Below are 23070 nucleotides of genomic sequence, written 5' to 3'. Positions count from 1 at the left end.
AGTACTCTATTAATCTCCGTCAGGAAATTCAGATGCTACAGAGCCCCTGAGAAAGAGCAAAGGCAGGTATAAACATAGCAATATAAAAATCAAGTAAGGCAAGAAGAAATAAAAGATATACATATGTAGAAATAAAGACCAGGTATGTATAGATTTACATTTGTGCATTTTGGACCAAAATGTGGAAACGCTTCACGAATTTGCGTGTCATCCTTTCGCAGGGGCCATGCTAATCTTCTCTGTATCGTATCCAATTTATTATATGTACTGCCGAAGCAAATACATCAACCCCACAGCAGTGCTCGCTTTATATACTCCCCTCAGGTTAGCGGACCATTTGCTGTGGTTCAGAATGAAGGCAGCTATACTTTGGTCACCCCCGTTTTAGGCAGTACATTAACGGATGTCAACAATACATTTGTATTGGCTACATCCTTCCAGTTTGTACTGTGTGAATTTCATAAAGATGCTCAGGGTATAAAAGAAGGGGGCGGTGCCTCATCGTTCTTTTCCTCTGACAGCTACATTCTGGCCACAGGTCAAAGCATACCCTCTTTTGATTCTGAACATCCCTATCAGAACATTCATTTTAATATGATTACACAGAGGAAATGTTGACTGCATAATCTAACATTCTTTCACGAGGATAATACTTAGTGGGCGACAAGGGAAACAGACAGCCTCCTTTCCCATAACATTGACGTAGAGAAAGATGAAAGTAGCCTTGGCTTGTGCCAAAGTTCAATTTCTGAATCAGAAGTACTTTATTAATCTCCGTCGGGAAATTCAGATATTACAGAGCCCCTGAGAAAGAGCAAAAGCAGGTATAAACATAGCAATATAAAAATCAAGTAAGGCAAGAAGAAATAAAAGATATACATATGTAGAAATAAAGACCAGGTATGTATAGATTTACATTTGTGCATTTTGAACCAAAATGTGGAAACGCTTCACGAATTTGCGTGTCATCCTTTCGCAGGGGCCATGCTAATCTTCTCTGTATCGTATCCAATTTATTATATGTACTGCCGAAGCAAGTACATCAACCCCACAGCAGTGCTCGCTTTATATACTCCCCTCAGGTTAGCGGACCCTTTGCTGCGGTTCAGAATGAAGGCAGCTATACTTTGGTCACCCCCGTTTTAGGCAGCACATTAACGGATGTCAACAATACATTTGTATTGGCTACATCCTTCCAGTTTGTACTGTGTGAATTTCATAAAGATGCTCAGGGTATAAAAGAAGGGGGTGGTGCCTCATCGTTCTTTTCCTCTGACAGCTACATTCTGGCCACAGGTCAAAGCATACCCTCTTTGGATTCTGAACATCCCTATCAGAACATTCATTTTAAGATGATTACACAGAGGAAATGTTTACTGCATAATCCAGTATGACGTGTGTGTATAACTTGTGTGTAGCAATAATAACCTTTCAAGAAAAGGCAATCTGACAAAACTGAAACATAAGGGTGTCAAAAGTAAGCACAATATCTTTTAAAAAAAATATTAAACTAATTGAACAGAAGATAATGGTGTCAAGAATGACCAAAACTGTTTTAAAGTAAAAGAGACATGCCTGGGCATGTCTGGGTAAAACAGGAAACTTCCTGTGGAAAGTCCCAAAATGTTTAGTGAGCAATTCCAAAGGCAAACTAAAGTAACCAATGGGCTTAGGCCACGATGTAATGATAGACAAATGAAATGCTGACAGGTGTGGCCACGATGTAATGATAGACCAATGAAATGCTGACAGGTGTGGTCTCTAAAAGGTTAATTAGACAGCATCACACAAGTCTTAGGCAGAGCTTTTCTCTGGTGCAGCCCAGGCTCACTACTGAATGCTCTCTGGTTTTCTTGTGGACAATAAAACTCTGCTGCTTTTAAGTGGACTTCTCCTGCTTTTTATTCGACTGAATTTTCGGACTTTTGGACCACGAGTGGAACTTAGTTTTCACAACATAGCCTTGGCTTGTGCCAAAGTTCAATTTCTGAATCAGAAATACTTTATTAATCTCCGTCGGGAAATTCAGATGTTACAGAGCCCCTGAGAAAGAGCAAAGGCAGGTATAAACATAGCAATATAAAAATCAAGTAAGGCAAGAAGAAATAAAAGATATACATATGTAGAAATAAAGACCAGGTATGTATAGATTTACATTTGTGCATTTTGGACCAAAATGTGGAATCGCTTCACGAATTTGCGTGTCATCCTTTCGCAGGGGCCATGCTAATCTTCTCTGTATCGTATCCAATTTATTATATGTACTGCCAAAGCAAGTACATCAACCCTAAGCAGTGCTCGCTTTATATACTCCCCTCAGGTTAGCGGACCCTTTGCTGCGGTTCAGAATGAAGGCAGCTATACTTTGGTCACCCCCGTTTTAGGCAGCACATTAACGGATGTCAATAATACATTTGTATTGGCTACATCCTTCCAGTTTGTACTGTGTGAATTTCATAAAGATGCTCAGGGTATAAAAGAAGGGGGTGGTGCCTCATCGTTCTTTTCCTCTGACAGCTACATTCTGGCCACAGGTCAAAGCATACCCTCTTTGGATTCTGAACATCCCTATCAGAACATTCATTTTAAGATGATTACACAGAGGAAATGTTTACTGCATAATCCAGTATGACGTGTGTGTATAACTTGTGTGTAGCAATAATAACCTTTCAAGAAAAGGCAATCTGACAAAACTGAAACATAAGGGTGTCAAAAGTAAGCACAATATCTTTTAAAAAAAATATTAAACTAATTGAACAGAAGATAATGGTGTCAAGAATGACCAAAACTGTTTAAAAGTAAAAGAGACATGCCTGGGCATGTCTGGGTAAAACAGGAAACTTCCTGTGGAAAGTCCCAAAATGTTCAGTGAGCAATTCCAAAGGCAAACTAAAATAACCAATGGGCTTAGGCCACGATGTAATGATAGACCAATGAAATGCTGACAGGTGTGGCCACGATGTAATGATAGACCAATGAAATGCTGACAGGTGTGGCCACGATGTAATGATAGACCAATGAAATGCTGACAGGTGTGGTCTCTAAAAGGTTAATTAGACAGCATCACACAAGTCTTAGGCAGAGCTTTTCTCTGGTGCAGCTCAGGCTCACTACTGAATGCTCTCTGGTTTTCTTGTGGACAATAAAACTCTGCTGCTTTTAAGTGGACTTCTCCTGCTTTTTATTCGACTGAATTTTCGGACTTTTGGACCACGAGTGGAACTTGGTTTTCACAACATAGCCTTGGCTTGTGCCAAAGTTCAATTTCTTAATCAGAAGTACTCTATTAATCTCCGTCAGGAAATTCAGATGTTACAGAGCCCCTGAGAAAGAGCAAAGGCAGGTATAAACATAGCAATATAAAAATCAAGTAAGGCAAAAAGAAATAAAAGATATACATATGTAGAAATAAAGACCAGGTATGTATAGATTTACATTTGTGCATTTTGGACCAAAATGTGGAAACGCTTCACGAATTTGCGTGTCATCCTTTCGCAGGGGCCATGCTAATCTTCTCTGTATCGTATCCAATTTATTATATGTACTGCCGAAGCAAGTACATCAACCCCACAGCAGTGCTCGCTTTATATACTCCCCTCAGGTTAGCGGACCCTTTGCTGTGGTTCAGAATGAAGGCAGCTATACTTTGGTCACCCCCGTTTTAGGCAGTACATTAACGGATGTCAACAATACATTTGTATTGGCTACATCCTTCCAGTTTGTACTGTGTGAATTTCATAAAGATGCTCAGGGTATAAAAGAAGGGGGCGGTGCCTCATCGTTCTTTTCCTCTGACAGCTACATTCTGGCCACAGGTCAAAGCATACCCTCTTTTGATTCTGAACATCCCTATCAGAACATTCATTTTAATATGATTACACAGAGGAAATGTTGACTGCATAATCTAACATTCTTTCACGAGGATAATACTTAGTGGGCGACAAGGGAAACAGACAGCCTCCTTTCCCATAACATTGACGTAGAGAAAGATGAAAGTAGCCTTGGCTTGTGCCAAAGTTCAATTTCTGAATCAGAAGTACTTTATTAATCTCCGTCGGGAAATTCAGATATTACAGAGCCCCTGAGAAAGAGCAAAAGCAGGTATAAACATAGCAATATAAAAATCAAGTAAGGCAAAAAGAAATAAAAGATATACATATGTAGAAATAAAGACCAGGTATGTATAGATTTACATTTGTGCATTTTGGACCAAAATGTGGAAACGCTTCACGAATTTGCGTGTCATCCTTTCGCAGGGGCCATGCTAATCTTCTCTGTATCGTATCCAATTTATTATATGTACTGCCGAAGCAAGTACATCAACCCCACAGCAGTGCTCGCTTTATATACTCCCCTCAGGTTAGCGGACCCTTTGCTGCGGTTCAGAATGAAGGCAGCTATACTTTGGTCACCCCCGTTTTAGGCAGCACATTAACGGATGTCAACAATACATTTGTATTGGCTACATCCTTCCAGTTTGTACTGTGTGAATTTCATAAAGATGCTCAAGGTATAAAAGAAGGGGGCGGTGCCTCATCGTTCTTTTCCTCTGAAAGCTACATTCTGGCCACAGGTCAAAGCATACCCTCTTTGGATTCTGAACATCCCTATCAGAACATTCATTTTAAGATGATTACACAGAGGAAATGTTTACTGCATAATCCAGTATGACGTGTGTGTATAACTTGTGTGTAGCAATAATAACCTTTCAAGAAAAGGCAATCTGACAAAACTGAAACATAAGGGTGTCAAAAGTAAGCACAATATCTTTAAAAAAAAATATTAAACTAATTGAACAGAAGATAATGGTGTCAAGAATGACCAAAACTGTTTAAAAGTAAAAGAGACATGCCTGGGCATGTCTGGGTAAAACAGGAAACTTCCTGTGGAAAGTCCCAAAATGTTCAGTGAGCAATTCCAAAGGCAAACTAAAGTAACCAATGGGCTTAGGCCACGATGTAATGATAGACCAATGAAATGCTGACAGGTGTGGCCACGATGTAATGATAGACCAATGAAATGCTGACAGGTGTGGCCACGATGTAATGATAGACCAATGAAATGCTGACAGGTGTGGTCTCTAAAAGGTTAATTAGACAGCATCACACAAGTCTTAGGCAGAGCTTTTCTCTGGTGCAGCTCAGGCTCACTACTGAATGCTCTCTGGTTTTCTTGTGGACAATAAAACTCTGCTGCTTTTAAGTGGACTTCTCCTGCTTTTTATTCGACTGAATTTTCGGACTTTTGGACCACGAGTGGAACTTGGTTTTCACAACATAGCCTTGGCTTGTGCCAAAGTTCAATTTCTTAATCAGAAGTACTCTATTAATCTCCGTCAGGAAATTCAGATGTTACAGAGCCCCTGAGAAAGAGCAAAGGCAGGTATAAACATAGCAATATAAAAATCAAGTAAGGCAAGAAGAAATAAAATATATACATATGTAGAAATAAAGACCAGGTATGTATAGATTTACATTTGTGCATTTTGGACCAAAATGTGGAAACGCTTCACGAATTTGCGTGTCATCCTTTCGCAGGGGCCATGCTAATCTTCTCTGTATCGTATCCAATTTATTATATGTACTGCCGAAGCAAGTACATCAACCCCACAGCAGTGCTCGCTTTATATACTCCCCTCAGGTTAGCGGACCCTTTGCTGTGGTTCAGAATGAAGGCAGCTATACTTTGGTCACCCCCGTTTTAGGCAGTACATTAACGGATGTCAACAATACATTTGTATTGGCTACATCCTTCCAGTTTGTACTGTGTGAATTTCATAAAGATGCTCAGGGTATAAAAGAAGGGGGCGGTGCCTCATCGTTCTTTTCCTCTGACAGCTACATTCTGGCCACAGGTCAAAGCATACCCTCTTTTGATTCTGAACATCCCTATCCGAACATTCATTTTAATATGATTATACTGAGGAAATGTTGACTGCATAATCTAACATTCTTTCACGAGGATAATACTTCGTGGGCGACAAGGGAAACAGACAGCCTCCTTTCCCATAACATTGACGTAGAGAAAGATGAAAGTAGCCTTGGCTTGTGCCAAAGTTCAATTTCTGAATCAGAAGTACTTTATTAATCTCCGTCGGGAAATTCAGATGTTACAGAGCCCCTGAGAAAGAGCAAAAGCAGGTATAAACATAGCAATATAAAAATCAAGTAAGGCAAAAAGAAATAAAAGATATACATATGTAGAAATAAAGACCAGGTATGTATAGATTTACATTCGTGCATTTTGAACCAAAATGTGGAAATGCTTCACGAATTTGCGTGTCATCCTTTCGCAGGGGCCATGCTAATCTTCTCTGTATCGTATCCAATTTATTATATGTACTGCCGAAGCAAGTACATCAACCCCACAGCAGTGCTCGCTTTATATACTCCCCTCAGGTTAGCGGACCCTTTGCTGCGGTTCAGAATGAAGGCAGCTATACTTTGGTCACCCCCATTTTAGGCAGCACATTAACGGATGTCAACAATACATTTGTATTGGCTACATCCTTCCAGTTTGTACTGTGTGAATTTCATAAAGATGCTCAAGGTATAAAAGAAGGGGGCGGTGCCTCATCGTTCTTTTCCTCTGAAAGCTACATTCTGGCCACAGGTCAAAGCATACCCTCTTTGGATTCTGAACATCTCTATCAGAACATTCATTTTAAGATGATTACACAGAGGAAATGTTTACTGCATAATCCAGTATGACGTGTGTGTATAACTTGTGTGTAGCAATAATAACCTTTCAAGAAAAGGCAATCTGACAAAACTGAAACATAAGGGTGTCAAAAGTAAGCACAATATCTTTAAAAAAAAATATTAAACTAATTGAACAGAAGATAATGGTGTCAAGAATGACCAAAACTGTTTAAAAGTAAAAGAGACATGCCTGGGCATGTCTGGGTAAAACAGGAAACTTCCTGTGGAAAGTCCCAAAATGTTCAGTGAGCAATTCCAAAGGCAAACTAAAGTAACCAATGGGCTTAGGCCACGATGTAATGATAGACCAATGAAATGCTGACAGGTGTGGCCACGATGTAATGATAGACCAATGAAATGCTGACAGGTGTGGTCTCTAAAAGGTTAATTAGACAGCATCACACAAGTCTTAGGCAGAGCTTTTCTCTGGTGCAGCTCAGGCTCACTACTGAATGCTCTCTGGTTTTCTTGTGGACAATAAAACTCTGCTGCTTTTAAGTGGACTTCTCCTGCTTTTTATTCGACTGAATTTTCGGACTTTTGGACCACGAGTGGAACTTGGTTTTCACAACATAGCCTTGGCTTGTGCCAAAGTTCAATTTCTTAATCAGAAGTACTCTATTAATCTCCGTCAGGAAATTCAGATGTTACAGAGCCCCTGAGAAAGAGCAAAGGCAGGTATAAACATAGCAATATAAAAATCAAGTAAGGCAAAAAGAAATAAAAGATATACATATGTAGAAATAAAGACCAGGTATGTATAGATTTACATTTGTGCATTTTGGACCAAAATGTGGAAACGCTTCACGAATTTGCGTGTCATCCTTTCGCAGGGGCCATGCTAATCTTCTCTGTATCGTATCCAATTTATTATATGTACTGCCGAAGCAAGTACATCAACCCCACAGCAGTGCTCGCTTTATATACTCCCCTCAGGTTAGCGGACCCTTTGCTGTGGTTCAGAATGAAGGCAGCTATACTTTGGTCACCCCCGTTTTAGGCAGTACATTAACGGATGTCAACAATACATTTGTATTGGCTACATCCTTCCAGTTTGTACTGTGTGAATTTCATAAAGATGCTTAGGGTATAAAAGAAGGGGGCGGTGCCTCATCGTTCTTTTCCTCTGACAGCTACATTCTGGCCACAGGTCAAAGCATACCCTCTTTTGATTCTGAACATCCCTATCAGAACATTCATTTTAATATGATTACACAGAGGAAATGTTGACTGCATAATCTAACATTCTTTCACGAGGATAATACTTAGTGGGCGACAAGGGAAACAGACAGCCTCCTTTCCCATAACATTGACGTAGAGAAAGATGAAAGTAGCCTTGGCTTGTGCCAAAGTTCAATTTCTGAATCAGAAGTACTTTATTAATCTCCGTCGGGAAATTCAGATATTACAGAGCCCCTGAGAAAGAGCAAAAGCAGGTATAAACATAGCAATATAAAAATCAAGTAAGGCAAAAAGAAATAAAAGATATACATATGTAGAAATAAAGACCAGGTATGTATAGATTTACATTTGTGCATTTTGGACCAAAATGTGGAAACGCTTCACGAATTTGCGTGTCATCCTTTCGCAGGGGCCATGCTAATCTTCTCTGTATCGTATCCAATTTATTATATGTACTGCCGAAGCAAGTACATCAACCCCACAGCAGTGCTCGCTTTATATACTCCCCTCAGGTTAGCGGACCCTTTGCTGCGGTTCAGAATGAAGGCAGCTATACTTTGGTCACCCCCGTTTTAGGCAGCACATTAACGGATGTCAACAATACATTTGTATTGGCTACATCCTTCCAGTTTGTACTGTGTGAATTTCATAAAGATGCTCAGGGTATAAAAGAAGGGGGCAGTGCCTCATCGTTCTTTTCCTCTGACAGCTACATTCTGGCCACAGGTCAAAGCATACCCTCTTTTGATTCTGAACATCCCTATCCGAACATTCATTTTAATATGATTATACTGAGGAAATGTTGACTGCATAATCTAACATTCTTTCACGAGGATAGTACTTCGTGGGCGACAAGGGAAACAGACAGCCTCCTTTCCCATAACATTGACGTAGAGAAAGATGAAAGTAGCCTTGGCTTGTGCCAAAGTTCAATTTCTGAATCAGAAGTACTTTATTAATCTCCGTCGGGAAATTCAGATGTTACAGAGCCCCTGAGAAAGAGCAAAAGCAGGTATAAACATAGCAATATAAAAATCAAGTAAGGCAAAAAGAAATAAAAGATATACATATGTAGAAATAAAGACCAGGTATGTATAGATTTACATTCGTGCATTTTGAACCAAAATGTGGAAACGCTTCACGAATTTGCGTGTCATCCTTTCGCAGGGGCCATGCTAATCTTCTCTGTATCGTATCCAATTTATTATATGTACTGCCGAAGCAAGTACATCAACCCCACAGCAGTGCTCGCTTTATATACTCCCCTCAGGTTAGCGGACCCTTTGCTGCGGTTCAGAATGAAGGCAGCTATACTTTGGTCACCCCCGTTTTAGGCAGCACATTAACGGATGTCAACAATACATTTGTATTGGCTACATCCTTCCAGTTTGTACTGTGTGAATTTCATAAAGATGCTCAAGGTATAAAAGAAGGGGGCGGTGCCTCATCGTTCTTTTCCTCTGAAAGCTACATTCTGGCCACAGGTCAAAGCATACCCTCTTTGGATTCTGAACATCTCTATCAGAACATTCATTTTAAGATGATTACACAGAGGAAATGTTTACTGCATAATCCAGTATGACGTGTGTGTATAACTTGTGTGTAGCAATAATAACCTTTCAAGAAAAGGCAATCTGACAAAACTGAAACATAAGGGTGTCAAAAGTAAGCACAATATCTTTAAAAAAAAATATTAAACTAATTGAACAGAAGATAATGGTGTCAAGAATGACCAAAACTGTTTAAAAGTAAAAGAGACATGCCTGGGCATGTCTGGGTAAAACAGGAAACTTCCTGTGGAAAGTCCCAAAATGTTCAGTGAGCAATTCCAAAGGCAAACTAAAGTAACCAATGGGCTTAGGCCACGATGTAATGATAGACCAATGAAATGCTGACAGGTGTGGCCACGATGTAATGATAGACCAATGAAATGCTGACAGGTGTGGTCTCTAAAAGGTTAATTAGACAGCATCACACAAGTCTTAGGCAGAGCTTTTCTCTGGTGCAGCTCAGGCTCACTACTGAATGCTCTCTGGTTTTCTTGTGGACAATAAAACTCTGCTGCTTTTAAGTGGACTTCTCCTGCTTTTTATTCGACTGAATTTTCGGACTTTTGGACCACGAGTGGAACTTGGTTTTCACAACATAGCCTTGGCTTGTGCCAAAGTTCAATTTCTTAATCAGAAGTACTCTATTAATCTCCGTCAGGAAATTCAGATGTTACAGAGCCCCTGAGAAAGAGCAAAGGCAGGTATAAACATAGCAATATAAAAATCAAGTAAGGCAAAAAGAAATAAAAGATATACATATGTAGAAATAAAGACCAGGTATGTATAGATTTACATTTGTGCATTTTGGACCAAAATGTGGAAACGCTTCACGAATTTGCGTGTCATCCTTTCGCAGGGGCCATGCTAATCTTCTCTGTATCGTATCCAATTTATTATATGTACTGCCGAAGCAAGTACATCAACCCCACAGCAGTGCTCGCTTTATATACTCCCCTCAGGTTAGCGGACCCTTTGCTGTGGTTCAGAATGAAGGCAGCTATACTTTGGTCACCCCCGTTTTAGGCAGTACATTAACGGATGTCAACAATACATTTGTATTGGCTACATCCTTCCAGTTTGTACTGTGTGAATTTCATAAAGATGCTTAGGGTATAAAAGAAGGGGGCGGTGCCTCATCGTTCTTTTCCTCTGACAGCTACATTCTGGCCACAGGTCAAAGCATACCCTCTTTTGATTCTGAACATCCCTATCAGAACATTCATTTTAATATGATTACACAGAGGAAATGTTGACTGCATAATCTAACATTCTTTCACGAGGATAATACTTAGTGGGCGACAAGGGAAACAGACAGCCTCCTTTCCCATAACATTGACGTAGAGAAAGATGAAAGTAGCCTTGGCTTGTGCCAAAGTTCAATTTCTGAATCAGAAGTACTTTATTAATCTCCGTCGGGAAATTCAGATATTACAGAGCCCCTGAGAAAGAGCAAAAGCAGGTATAAACATAGCAATATAAAAATCAAGTAAGGCAAAAAGAAATAAAAGATATACATATGTAGAAATAAAGACCAGGTATGTATAGATTTACATTTGTGCATTTTGGACCAAAATGTGGAAACGCTTCACGAATTTGCGTGTCATCCTTTCGCAGGGGCCATGCTAATCTTCTCTGTATCGTATCCAATTTATTATATGTACTGCCGAAGCAAGTACATCAACCCCACAGCAGTGCTCGCTTTATATACTCCCCTCAGGTTAGCGGACCCTTTGCTGCGGTTCAGAATGAAGGCAGCTATACTTTGGTCACCCCCGTTTTAGGCAGTACATTAACGGATGTCAACAATACATTTGTATTGGCTACATCCTTCCAGTTTGTACTGTGTGAATTTCATAAAGATGCTTAGGGTATAAAAGAAGGGGGCGGTGCCTCATCGTTCTTTTCCTCTGACAGCTACATTCTGGCCACAGGTCAAAGCATACCCTCTTTTGATTCTGAACATCCCTATCAGAACATTCATTTTAATATGATTACACAGAGGAAATGTTGACTGCATAATCTAACATTCTTTCACGAGGATAATACTTAGTGGGCGACAAGGGAAACAGACAGCCTCCTTTCCCATAACATTGACGTAGAGAAAGATGAAAGTAGCCTTGGCTTGTGCCAAAGTTCAATTTCTGAATCAGAAGTACTTTATTAATCTCCGTCGGGAAATTCAGATATTACAGAGCCCCTGAGAAAGAGCAAAAGCAGGTATAAACATAGCAATATAAAAATCAAGTAAGGCAAAAAGAAATAAAAGATATACATATGTAGAAATAAAGACCAGGTATGTATAGATTTACATTTGTGCATTTTGGACCAAAATGTGGAAACGCTTCACGAATTTGCGTGTCATCCTTTCGCAGGGGCCATGCTAATCTTCTCTGTATCGTATCCAATTTATTATATGTACTGCCGAAGCAAGTACATCAACCCCACAGCAGTGCTCGCTTTATATACTCCCCTCAGGTTAGCGGACCCTTTGCTGCGGTTCAGAATGAAGGCAGCTATACTTTGGTCACCCCCGTTTTAGGCAGCACATTAACGGATGTCAACAATACATTTGTATTGGCTACATCCTTCCAGTTTGTACTGTGTGAATTTCATAAAGATGCTCAGGGTATAAAAGAAGGGGGCGGTGCCTCATCGTTCTTTTCCTCTGACAGCTACATTCTGGCCACAGGTCAAAGCATACCCTCTTTTGATTCTGAACATCCCTATCAGAACATTCATTTTAAGATGATTACACAGAGGAAATGTTTACTGCATAATCCAGTATGACGTGTGTGTATAACTTGTGTGTAGCAATAATAACCTTTCAAGAAAAGGCAATCTGACAAAACTGAAACATAAGGGTGTCAAAAGTAAGCACAATATCTTTAAAAAAAAATATTAAACTAATTTAACAGAAGATAATGGTGTCAAGAATGACCAAAACTGTTTAAAAGTAAAAGAGACATGCCTGGGCATGTCTGGGTAAAACAGGAAACTTCCTGTGGAAAGTCCCAAAATGTTCAGTGAGCAATTCCAAAGGCAAACTAAAGTAACCAATGGGCTTAGGCCACGATGTAATGATAGACCAATGAAATGCTGACAGGTGTGGCCACGATGTAATGATAGACCAATGAAATGCTGACAGGTGTGGCCACGATGTAATGATAGACCAATGAAATGCTGACAGGTGTGGTCTCTAAAAGGTTAATTAGACAGCATCACACAAGTCTTAGGCAGAGCTTTTCTCTGGTGCAGCTCAGGCTCACTACTGAATGCTCTCTGGTTTTCTTGTGGACAATAAAACTCTGCTGCTTTTAAGTGGACTTCTCCTGCTTTTTATTCGACTGAATTTTCGGACTTTTGGACCACGAGTGGAACTTGGTTTTCACAACATAGCCTTGGCTTGTGCCAAAGTTCAATTTCTTAATCAGAAGTACTCTATTAATCTCCGTCAGGAAATTCAGATGTTACAGAGCCCCTGAGAAAGAGCAAAGGCAGGTATAAACATAGCAATATAAAAATCAAGTAAGGCAAGAAGAAATAAAATATATACATATGTAGAAATAAAGACCAGGTATGTATAGATTTACATTTGTGCATTTTGGACCAAAATGTGGAAACGCTTCACGAATTTGCGTGTCATCCTTTCGCAGGGGCCATGCTAATCTTCTCTGTATCGTATCCAATTTATTATATGTACTGCCGAAGCAAGTACATCAACCCCACAGCAGTGCTCGCTATATATACTCCCCTCAGGTTAGCGGACCCTTTGCTGTGGTTCAGAATGAAGGCAGCTATACTTTGGTCACCCCCGTTTTAGGCAGTACATTAACGGATGTCAACAATACATTTGTATTGGCTACATCCTTCCAGTTTGTACTGTGTGAATTTCATAAAGATGCTCAGGGTATAAAAGAAGGGGGCGGTGCCTCATCGTTCTTTTCCTCTGACAGCTACATTCTGGCCACAGGTCAAAGCATACCCTCTTTTGATTCTGAACATCCCTATCCGAACATTCATTTTAATATGATTATACTGAGGAAATGTTGACTGCATAATCTAACATTCTTTCACGAGGATAATACTTCGTGGGCGACAAGGGAAACAGACAGCCTCCTTTCCCATAACATTGACGTAGAGAAAGATGAAAGTAGCCTTGGCTTGTGCCAAAGTTCAATTTCTGAATCAGAAGTACTTTATTAATCTCCGTCGGGAAATTCAGATGTTACAGAGCCCCTGAGAAAGAGCAAAAGCAGGTATAAACATAGCAATATAAAAATCAAGTAAGGCAAAAAGAAATAAAAGATATACATATGTAGAAATAAAGACCAGGTATGTATAGATTTACATTCGTGCATTTTGAACCAAAATGTGGAAATGCTTCACGAATTTGCGTGTCATCCTTTCGCAGGGGCCATGCTAATCTTCTCTGTATCGTATCCAATTTATTATATGTACTGCCGAAGCAAGTACATCAACCCCACAGCAGTGCTCGCTTTATATACTCCCCTCAGGTTAGCGGACCCTTTGCTGCGGTTCAGAATGAAGGCAGCTATACTTTGGTCACCCCCATTTTAGGCAGCACATTAACGGATGTCAACAATACATTTGTATTGGCTACATCCTTCCAGTTTGTACTGTGTGAATTTCATAAAGATGCTCAAGGTATAAAAGAAGGGGGCGGTGCCTCATCGTTCTTTTCCTCTGAAAGCTACATTCTGGCCACAGGTCAAAGCATACCCTCTTTGGATTCTGAACATCTCTATCAGAACATTCATTTTAAGATGATTACACAGAGGAAATGTTTACTGCATAATCCAGTATGACGTGTGTGTATAACTTGTGTGTAGCAATAATAACCTTTCAAGAAAAGGCAATCTGACAAAACTGAAACATAAGGGTGTCAAAAGTAAGCACAATATCTTTAAAAAAAAATATTAAACTAATTGAACAGAAGATAATGGTGTCAAGAATGACCAAAACTGTTTAAAAGTAAAAGAGACATGCCTGGGCATGTCTGGGTAAAACAGGAAACTTCCTGTGGAAAGTCCCAAAATGTTCAGTGAGCAATTCCAAAGGCAAACTAAAGTAACCAATGGGCTTAGGCCACGATGTAATGATAGACCAATGAAATGCTGACAGGTGTGGCCACGATGTAATGATAGACCAATGAAATGCTGACAGGTGTGGTCTCTAAAAGGTTAATTAGACAGCATCACACAAGTCTTAGGCAGAGCTTTTCTCTGGTGCAGCTCAGGCTCACTACTGAATGCTCTCTGGTTTTCTTGTGGACAATAAAACTCTGCTGCTTTTAAGTGGACTTCTCCTGCTTTTTATTCGACTGAATTTTCGGACTTTTGGACCACGAGTGGAACTTGGTTTTCACAACATAGCCTTGGCTTGTGCCAAAGTTCAATTTCTTAATCAGAAGTACTCTATTAATCTCCGTCAGGAAATTCAGATGTTACAGAGCCCCTGAGAAAGAGCAAAGGCAGGTATAAACATAGCAATATAAAAATCAAGTAAGGCAAAAAGAAATAAAAGATATACATATGTAGAAATAAAGACCAGGTATGTATAGATTTACATTTGTGCATTTTGGACCAAAATGTGGAAACGCTTCACGAATTTGCGTGTCATCCTTTCGCAGGGGCCATGCTAATCTTCTCTGTATCGTATCCAATTTATTATATGTACTGCCGAAGCAAGTACATCAACCCCACAGCAGTGCTCGCTTTATATACTCCCCTCAGGTTAGCGGACCCTTTGCTGTGGTTCAGAATGAAGGCAGCTATACTTTGGTCACCCCCATTTTAGGCAGCACATTAACGGATGTCAACAATACATTTGTATTGGCTACATCCTTCCAGTTTGTACTGTGTGAATTTCATAAAGATGCTCAAGGTATAAAAGAAGGGGGCGGTGCCTCATCGTTCTTTTCCTCTGAAAGCTACATTCTGGCCACAGGTCAAAGCATACCCTCTTTGGATTCTGAACATCTCTATCAGAACATTCATTTTAAGATGATTACACAGAGGAAATGTTTACTGCATAATCCAGTATGACGTGTGTGTATAACTTGTGTGTAGCAATAATAACCTTTCAAGAAAAGGCAATCTGACAAAACTGAAACATAAGGGTGTCAAAAGTAAGCACAATATCTTTAAAAAAAAATATTAAACTAATTGAACAGAAGATAATGGTGTCAAGAATGACCAAAACTGTTTAAAAGTAAAAGAGACATGCCTGGGCATGTCTGGGTAAAACAGGAAACTTCCTGTGGAAAGTCCCAAAATGTTCAGTGAGCAATTCCAAAGGCAAACTAAAGTAACCAATGGGCTTAGGCCACGATGTAATGATAGACCAATGAAATGCTGACAGGTGTGGCCACGATGTAATGATAGACCAATGAAATGCTGACAGGTGTGGTCTCTAAAAGGTTAATTAGACAGCATCACACAAGTCTTAGGCAGAGCTTTTCTCTGGTGCAGCTCAGGCTCACTACTGAATGCTCTCTGGTTTTCTTGTGGACAATAAAACTCTGCTGCTTTTAAGTGGACTTCTCCTGCTTTTTATTCGACTGAATTTTCGGACTTTTGGACCACGAGTGGAACTTGGTTTTCACAACATAGCCTTGGCTTGTGCCAAAGTTCAATTTCTTAATCAGAAGTACTCTATTAATCTCCGTCAGGAAATTCAGATGTTACAGAGCCCCTGAGAAAGAGCAAAGGCAGGTATAAACATAGCAATATAAAAATCAAGTAAGGCAAAAAGAAATAAAAGATATACATATGTAGAAATAAAGACCAGGTATGTATAGATTTACATTTGTGCATTTTGGACCAAAATGTGGAAACGCTTCACGAATTTGCGTGTCATCCTTTCGCAGGGGCCATGCTAATCTTCTCTGTATCGTATCCAATTTATTATATGTACTGCCGAAGCAAGTACATCAACCCCACAGCAGTGCTCGCTTTATATACTCCCCTCAGGTTAGCGGACCCTTTGCTGTGGTTCAGAATGAAGGCAGCTATACTTTGGTCACCCCCGTTTTAGGCAGTACATTAACGGATGTCAACAATACATTTGTATTGGCTACATCCTTCCAGTTTGTACTGTGTGAATTTCATAAAGATGCTTAGGGTATAAAAGAAGGGGGCGGTGCCTCATCGTTCTTTTCCTCTGACAGCTACATTCTGGCCACAGGTCAAAGCATACCCTCTTTTGATTCTGAACATCCCTATCAGAACATTCATTTTAATATGATTACACAGAGGAAATGTTGACTGCATAATCTAACATTCTTTCACGAGGATAATACTTAGTGGGCGACAAGGGAAACAGACAGCCTCCTTTCCCATAACATTGACGTAGAGAAAGATGAAAGTAGCCTTGGCTTGTGCCAAAGTTCAATTTCTGAATCAGAAGTACTTTATTAATCTCCGTCGGGAAATTCAGATATTACAGAGCCCCTGAGAAAGAGCAAAAGCAGGTATAAACATAGCAATATAAAAATCAAGTAAGGCAAAAAGAAATAAAAGATATACATATGTAGAAATAAAGACCAGGTATGTATAGATTTACATTTGTGCATTTTGGACCAAAATGTGGAAACGCTTCACGAATTTGCGTGTCATCCTTTCGCAGGGGCCATGCTAATCTTCTCTGTATCGTATCCAATTTATTATATGTACTGCCGAAGCAAGTACATCAACCCCACAGCAGTGCTCGCTTTATATACTCCCCTCAGGTTAGCGGACCCTTTGCTGCGGTTCAGAATGAAGGCAGCTATACTTTGGTCACCCCCGTTTTAGGCAGTACATTAACGGATGTCAACAATACATTTGTATTGGCTACATCCTTCCAGTTTGTACTGTGTGAATTTCATAAAGATGCTTAGGGTATAAAAGAAGGGGGCGGTGCCTCATCGTTCTTTTCCTCTGACAGCTACATTCTGGCCACAGGTCAAAGCATACCCTCTTTTGATTCTGAACATCCCTATCAGAACATTCATTTTAATATGATTACACAGAGGAAATGTTGACTGCATAATCTAACATTCTTTCACGAGGATAATACTTAGTGGGCGACAAGGGAAACAGACAGCCTCCTTTCCCATAACATTGACGTAGAGAAAGATGAAAGTAGCCTTGGCTTGTGCCAAAGTTCAATTTCTGAATCAGAAGTACTTTATTAATCTCCGTCGGGAAATTCAGATATTACAGAGCCCCTGAGAAAGAGCAAAAGCAGGTATAAACATAACAATATAAAAATCAAGTAAGGCAAAAAGAAATAAAAGATATACATATGTAGAAATAAAGACCAGGTATGTATAGATTTACATTTGTGCATTTTGGACCAAAATGTGGAAACGCTTCACGAATTTGCGTGTCATCCTTTCGCAGGGGCCATGCTAATCTTCTCTGTATCGTATCCAATTTATTATATGTACTGCCGAAGCAAGTACATCAACCCCACAGCAGTGCTCGCTTTATATACTCCCCTCAGGTTAGCGGACCCTTTGCTGCGGTTCAGAATGAAGGCAGCTATACTTTGGTCACCCCCATTTTAGGCAGCACATTAACGGATGTCAACAATACATTTGTATTGGCTACATCCTTCCAGTTTGTACTGTGTGAATTTCATAAAGATGCTCAAGGTATAAAAGAAGGGGGCGGTGCCTCATCGTTCTTTTCCTCTGAAAGCTACATTCTGGCCACAGGTCAAAGCATACCCTCTTTGGATTCTGAACATCCCTATCAGAACATTCATTTTAAGATGATTACACAGAGGAAATGTTTACTGCATAATCCAGTATGACGTGTGTGTATAACTTGTGTGTAGCAATAATAACCTTTCAAGAAAAGGCAATCTGACAAAACTGAAACATAAGGGTGTCAAAAGTAAGCACAATATCTTTAAAAAAAAATATTAAACTAATTTAACAGAAGATAATGGTGTCAAGAATGACCAAAACTGTTTAAAAGTAAAAGAGACATGCCTGGGCATGTCTGGGTAAAACAGGAAACTTCCTGTGGAAAGTCCCAAAATGTTCAGTGAGCAATTCCAAAGGCAAACTAAAGTAACCAATGGGCTTAGGCCACGATGTAATGATAGACCAATGAAATGCTGACAGGTGTGGCCACGATGTAATGATAGACCAATGAAATGCTGACAGGTGTGGCCACGATGTAATGATAGACCAATGAAATGCTGACAGGTGTGGTCTCTAAAAGGTTAATTAGACAGCATCACACAAGTCTTAGGCAGAGCTTTTCTCTGGTGCAGCTCAGGCTCACTACTGAATGCTCTCTGGTTTTCTTGTGGACAATAAAACTCTGCTGCTTTTAAGTGGACTTCTCCTGCTTTTTATTCGACTGAATTTTCGGACTTTTGGACCACGAGTGGAACTTGGTTTTCACAACATAGCCTTGGCTTGTGCCAAAGTTCAATTTCTTAATCAGAAGTACTCTATTAATCTCCGTCAGGAAATTCAGATGTTACAGAGCCCCTGAGAAAGAGCAAAGGCAGGTATAAACATAGCAATATAAAAATCAAGTAAGGCAAGAAGAAATAAAATATATACATATGTAGAAATAAAGACCAGGTATGTATAGATTTACATTTGTGCATTTTGGACCAAAATGTGGAAACGCTTCACGAATTTGCGTGTCATCCTTTCGCAGGGGCCATGCTAATCTTCTCTGTATCGTATCCAATTTATTATATGTACTGCCGAAGCAAGTACATCAACCCCACAGCAGTGCTCGCTTTATATACTCCCCTCAGGTTAGCGGACCCTTTGCTGTGGTTCAGAATGAAGGCAGCTATACTTTGGTCACCCCCGTTTTAGGCAGTACATTAACGGATGTCAACAATACATTTGTATTGGCTACATCCTTCCAGTTTGTACTGTGTGAATTTCATAAAGATGCTCAGGGTATAAAAGAAGGGGGCGGTGCCTCATCGTTCTTTTCCTCTGACAGCTACATTCTGGCCACAGGTCAAAGCATACCCTCTTTTGATTCTGAACATCCCTATCCGAACATTCATTTTAATATGATTATACTGAGGAAATGTTGACTGCATAATCTAACATTCTTTCACGAGGATAATACTTCGTGGGCGACAAGGGAAACAGACAGCCTCCTTTCCCATAACATTGACGTAGAGAAAGATGAAAGTAGCCTTGGCTTGTGCCAAAGTTCAATTTCTGAATCAGAAGTACTTTATTAATCTCCGTCGGGAAATTCAGATGTTACAGAGCCCCTGAGAAAGAGCAAAAGCAGGTATAAACATAGCAATATAAAAATCAAGTAAGGCAAAAAGAAATAAAAGATATACATATGTAGAAATAAAGACCAGGTATGTATAGATTTACATTCGTGCATTTTGAACCAAAATGTGGAAACGCTTCACGAATTTGCGTGTCATCCTTTCGCAGGGGCCATGCTAATCTTCTCTGTATCGTATCCAATTTATTATATGTACTGCCGAAGCAAGTACATCAACCCCACAGCAGTGCTCGCTTTATATACTCCCCTCAGGTTAGCGGACCCTTTGCTGCGGTTCAGAATGAAGGCAGCTATACTTTGGTCACCCCCGTTTTAGGCAGCACATTAACGGATGTCAACAATACATTTGTATTGGCTACATCCTTCCAGTTTGTACTGTGTGAATTTCATAAAGATGCTCAAGGTATAAAAGAAGGGGGCGGTGCCTCATCGTTCTTTTCCTCTGAAAGCTACATTCTGGCCACAGGTCAAAGCATACCCTCTTTGGATTCTGAACATCCCTATCAGAACATTCATTTTAAGATGATTACACAGAGGAAATGTTTACTGCATAATCCAGTATGACGTGTGTGTATAACTTGTGTGTAGCAATAATAACCTTTCAAGAAAAGGCAATCTGACAAAACTGAAACATAAGGGTGTCAAAAGTAAGCACAATATCTTTAAAAAAAAATATTAAACTAATTGAACAGAAGATAATGGTGTCAAGAATGACCAAAACTGTTTAAAAGTAAAAGAGACATGCCTGGGCATGTCTGGGTAAAACAGGAAACTTCCTGTGGAAAGTCCCAAAATGTTCAGTGAGCAATTCCAAAGGCAAACTAAAGTAACCAATGGGCTTAGGCCACGATGTAATGATAGACCAATGAAATGCTGACAGGTGTGGCCACGATGTAATGATAGACCAATGAAATGCTGACAGGTGTGGCCACGATGTAATGATAGACCAATGAAATGCTGACAGGTGTGGTCTCTAAAAGGTTAATTAGACAGCATCACACAAGTCTTAGGCAGAGCTTTTCTCTGGTGCAGCTCAGGCTCACTACTGAATGCTCTCTGGTTTTCTTGTGGACAATAAAACTCTGCTGCTTTTAAGTGGACTTCTCCTGCTTTTTATTCGACTGAATTTTCGGACTTTTGGACCACGAGTGGAACTTGGTTTTCACAACATAGCCTTGGCTTGTGCCAAAGTTCAATTTCTTAATCAGAAGTACTCTATTAATCTCCGTCAGGAAATTCAGATGTTACAGAGCCCCTGAGAAAGAGCAAAGGCAGGTATAAACATAGCAATATAAAAATCAAGTAAGGCAAAAAGAAATAAAAGATATACATATGTAGAAATAAAGACCAGGTATGTATAGATTTACATTTGTGCATTTTGGACCAAAATGTGGAAACGCTTCACGAATTTGCGTGTCATCCTTTCGCAGGGGCCATGCTAATCTTCTCTGTATCGTATCCAATTTATTATATGTACTGCCGAAGCAAGTACATCAACCCCACAGCAGTGCTCGCTTTATATACTCCCCTCAGGTTAGCGGACCCTTTGCTGTGGTTCAGAATGAAGGCAGCTATACTTTGGTCACCCCCGTTTTAGGCAGTACATTAACGGATGTCAACAATACATTTGTATTGGCTACATCCTTCCAGTTTGTACTGTGTGAATTTCATAAAGATGCTTAGGGTATAAAAGAAGGGGGCGGTGCCTCATCGTTCTTTTCCTCTGACAGCTACATTCTGGCCACAGGTCAAAGCATACCCTCTTTGGATTCTGAACATCCCTATCAGAACATTCATTTTAAGATGATTACACAGAGGAAATGTTTACTGCATAATCCAGTATGACGTGTGTGTATAACTTGTGTGTAGCAATAATAACCTTTCAAGAAAAGGCAATCTGACAAAACTGAAACATAAGGGTGTCAAAAGTAAGCACAATATCTTTAAAAAAAAATATTAAACTAATTTAACAGAAGATAATGGTGTCAAGAATGACCAAAACTGTTTAAAAGTAAAAGAGACATGCCTGGGCATGTCTGGGTAAAACAGGAAACTTCCTGTGGAAAGTCCCAAAATGTTCAGTGAGCAATTCCAAAGGCAAACTAAAGTAACCAATGGGCTTAGGCCACGATGTAATGATAGACCAATGAAATGCTGACAGGTGTGGCCACGATGTAATGATAGACCAATGAAATGCTGACAGGTGTGGCCACGATGTAATGATAGACCAATGAAATGCTGACAGGTGTGGTCTCTAAAAGGTTAATTAGACAGCATCACACAAGTCTTAGGCAGAGCTTTTCTCTGGTGCAGCTCAGGCTCACTACTGAATGCTCTCTGGTTTTCTTGTGGACAATAAAACTCTGCTGCTTTTAAGTGGACTTCTCCTGCTTTTTATTCGACTGAATTTTCGGACTTTTGGACCACGAGTGGAACTTGGTTTTCACAACATAGCCTTGGCTTGTGCCAAAGTTCAATTTCTTAATCAGAAGTACTCTATTAATCTCCGTCAGGAAATTCAGATGTTACAGAGCCCCTGAGAAAGAGCAAAGGCAGGTATAAACATAGCAATATAAAAATCAAGTAAGGCAAGAAGAAATAAAATATATACATATGTAGAAATAAAGACCAGGTATGTATAGATTTACATTTGTGCATTTTGGACCAAAATGTGGAAACGCTTCACGAATTTGCGTGTCATCCTTTCGCAGGGGCCATGCTAATCTTCTCTGTATCGTATCCAATTTATTATATGTACTGTCGAAGCAAGTACATCAACCCCACAGCAGTGCTCGCTTTATATACTCCCCTCAGGTTAGCGGACCCTTTGCTGTGGTTCAGAATGAAGGCAGCTATACTTTGGTCACCCCCGTTTTAGGCAGTACATTAACGGATGTCAACAATACATTTGTATTGGCTACATCCTTCCAGTTTGTACTGTGTGAATTTCATAAAGATGCTCAGGGTATAAAAGAAGGGGGCGGTGCCTCATCGTTCTTTTCCTCTGACAGCTACATTCTGGCCACAGGTCAAAGCATACCCTCTTTTGATTCTGAACATCCCTATCCGAACATTCATTTTAATATGATTATACTGAGGAAATGTTGACTGCATAATCTAACATTCTTTCACGAGGATAATACTTCGTGGGCGACAAGGGAAACAGACAGCCTCCTTTCCCATAACATTGACGTAGAGAAAGATGAAAGTAGCCTTGGCTTGTGCCAAAGTTCAATTTCTGAATCAGAAGTACTTTATTAATCTCCGTCGGGAAATTCAGATGTTACAGAGCCCCTGAGAAAGAGCAAAAGCAGGTATAAACATAGCAATATAAAAATCAAG

General features: G+C 39.9%; 23 non-coding genes across 23 annotated transcripts; all 23 read right to left on the bottom strand.

The window, feature by feature from the left end:
- Nucleotides 1-176: 176 nt before the first annotated feature.
- Nucleotides 177-283, bottom strand: LOC138411601 (U6 spliceosomal RNA). Its single transcript, XR_011244221.1, has one exon. It is a non-coding gene; the product is annotated as a U6 spliceosomal RNA (small nuclear RNA).
- A 651-nt stretch (nt 284-934) lies between these two features.
- On the bottom strand, nt 935-1041 carry LOC138411571 (U6 spliceosomal RNA). Its single transcript, XR_011244191.1, has one exon. It is a non-coding gene; the product is annotated as a U6 spliceosomal RNA (small nuclear RNA).
- A 1132-nt stretch (nt 1042-2173) lies between these two features.
- Nucleotides 2174-2280, bottom strand: LOC138411596 (U6 spliceosomal RNA). Its single transcript, XR_011244216.1, has one exon. It is a non-coding gene; the product is annotated as a U6 spliceosomal RNA (small nuclear RNA).
- A 1173-nt stretch (nt 2281-3453) lies between these two features.
- LOC138411570 (U6 spliceosomal RNA) lies at nt 3454-3560 on the bottom strand. Its single transcript, XR_011244190.1, has one exon. It is a non-coding gene; the product is annotated as a U6 spliceosomal RNA (small nuclear RNA).
- A 651-nt stretch (nt 3561-4211) lies between these two features.
- On the bottom strand, nt 4212-4318 carry LOC138411569 (U6 spliceosomal RNA). Its single transcript, XR_011244189.1, has one exon. It is a non-coding gene; the product is annotated as a U6 spliceosomal RNA (small nuclear RNA).
- Nucleotides 4319-5492: 1174 nt separating this feature from the next.
- Nucleotides 5493-5599, bottom strand: LOC138411568 (U6 spliceosomal RNA). Its single transcript, XR_011244188.1, has one exon. It is a non-coding gene; the product is annotated as a U6 spliceosomal RNA (small nuclear RNA).
- Nucleotides 5600-6250: 651 nt separating this feature from the next.
- LOC138411591 (U6 spliceosomal RNA) lies at nt 6251-6357 on the bottom strand. The gene has a single exon (XR_011244211.1). It is a non-coding gene; the product is annotated as a U6 spliceosomal RNA (small nuclear RNA).
- A 1132-nt stretch (nt 6358-7489) lies between these two features.
- Nucleotides 7490-7596, bottom strand: LOC138411567 (U6 spliceosomal RNA). Its single transcript, XR_011244187.1, has one exon. It is a non-coding gene; the product is annotated as a U6 spliceosomal RNA (small nuclear RNA).
- Nucleotides 7597-8247: 651 nt separating this feature from the next.
- On the bottom strand, nt 8248-8354 carry LOC138411566 (U6 spliceosomal RNA). The gene has a single exon (XR_011244186.1). It is a non-coding gene; the product is annotated as a U6 spliceosomal RNA (small nuclear RNA).
- A 651-nt stretch (nt 8355-9005) lies between these two features.
- On the bottom strand, nt 9006-9112 carry LOC138411565 (U6 spliceosomal RNA). Its single transcript, XR_011244185.1, has one exon. It is a non-coding gene; the product is annotated as a U6 spliceosomal RNA (small nuclear RNA).
- Nucleotides 9113-10244: 1132 nt separating this feature from the next.
- On the bottom strand, nt 10245-10351 carry LOC138411563 (U6 spliceosomal RNA). Its single transcript, XR_011244183.1, has one exon. It is a non-coding gene; the product is annotated as a U6 spliceosomal RNA (small nuclear RNA).
- A 651-nt stretch (nt 10352-11002) lies between these two features.
- Nucleotides 11003-11109, bottom strand: LOC138411562 (U6 spliceosomal RNA). Its single transcript, XR_011244182.1, has one exon. It is a non-coding gene; the product is annotated as a U6 spliceosomal RNA (small nuclear RNA).
- A 651-nt stretch (nt 11110-11760) lies between these two features.
- Nucleotides 11761-11867, bottom strand: LOC138411561 (U6 spliceosomal RNA). The gene has a single exon (XR_011244181.1). It is a non-coding gene; the product is annotated as a U6 spliceosomal RNA (small nuclear RNA).
- Nucleotides 11868-13041: 1174 nt separating this feature from the next.
- LOC138411560 (U6 spliceosomal RNA) lies at nt 13042-13148 on the bottom strand. The gene has a single exon (XR_011244180.1). It is a non-coding gene; the product is annotated as a U6 spliceosomal RNA (small nuclear RNA).
- A 651-nt stretch (nt 13149-13799) lies between these two features.
- On the bottom strand, nt 13800-13906 carry LOC138411590 (U6 spliceosomal RNA). The gene has a single exon (XR_011244210.1). It is a non-coding gene; the product is annotated as a U6 spliceosomal RNA (small nuclear RNA).
- A 1132-nt stretch (nt 13907-15038) lies between these two features.
- Nucleotides 15039-15145, bottom strand: LOC138411559 (U6 spliceosomal RNA). Its single transcript, XR_011244179.1, has one exon. It is a non-coding gene; the product is annotated as a U6 spliceosomal RNA (small nuclear RNA).
- Nucleotides 15146-16277: 1132 nt separating this feature from the next.
- LOC138411558 (U6 spliceosomal RNA) lies at nt 16278-16384 on the bottom strand. Its single transcript, XR_011244178.1, has one exon. It is a non-coding gene; the product is annotated as a U6 spliceosomal RNA (small nuclear RNA).
- Nucleotides 16385-17035: 651 nt separating this feature from the next.
- On the bottom strand, nt 17036-17142 carry LOC138411557 (U6 spliceosomal RNA). The gene has a single exon (XR_011244177.1). It is a non-coding gene; the product is annotated as a U6 spliceosomal RNA (small nuclear RNA).
- A 651-nt stretch (nt 17143-17793) lies between these two features.
- On the bottom strand, nt 17794-17900 carry LOC138411556 (U6 spliceosomal RNA). The gene has a single exon (XR_011244176.1). It is a non-coding gene; the product is annotated as a U6 spliceosomal RNA (small nuclear RNA).
- A 1174-nt stretch (nt 17901-19074) lies between these two features.
- LOC138411555 (U6 spliceosomal RNA) lies at nt 19075-19181 on the bottom strand. The gene has a single exon (XR_011244175.1). It is a non-coding gene; the product is annotated as a U6 spliceosomal RNA (small nuclear RNA).
- Nucleotides 19182-19832: 651 nt separating this feature from the next.
- LOC138411549 (U6 spliceosomal RNA) lies at nt 19833-19939 on the bottom strand. Its single transcript, XR_011244169.1, has one exon. It is a non-coding gene; the product is annotated as a U6 spliceosomal RNA (small nuclear RNA).
- Nucleotides 19940-21113: 1174 nt separating this feature from the next.
- Nucleotides 21114-21220, bottom strand: LOC138411597 (U6 spliceosomal RNA). The gene has a single exon (XR_011244217.1). It is a non-coding gene; the product is annotated as a U6 spliceosomal RNA (small nuclear RNA).
- A 1174-nt stretch (nt 21221-22394) lies between these two features.
- On the bottom strand, nt 22395-22501 carry LOC138411593 (U6 spliceosomal RNA). Its single transcript, XR_011244213.1, has one exon. It is a non-coding gene; the product is annotated as a U6 spliceosomal RNA (small nuclear RNA).
- Nucleotides 22502-23070: the final 569 nt, after the last annotated feature.

Source organism: Paralichthys olivaceus, chromosome 9, assembly GCF_024713975.1.
Source record: "Paralichthys olivaceus isolate ysfri-2021 chromosome 9, ASM2471397v2, whole genome shotgun sequence".
In the NCBI taxonomy this organism is placed as follows: domain Eukaryota; kingdom Metazoa; phylum Chordata; class Actinopteri; order Pleuronectiformes; family Paralichthyidae; genus Paralichthys; species Paralichthys olivaceus.
This window is presented reverse-complemented; position numbering and strand designations above follow the sequence as displayed.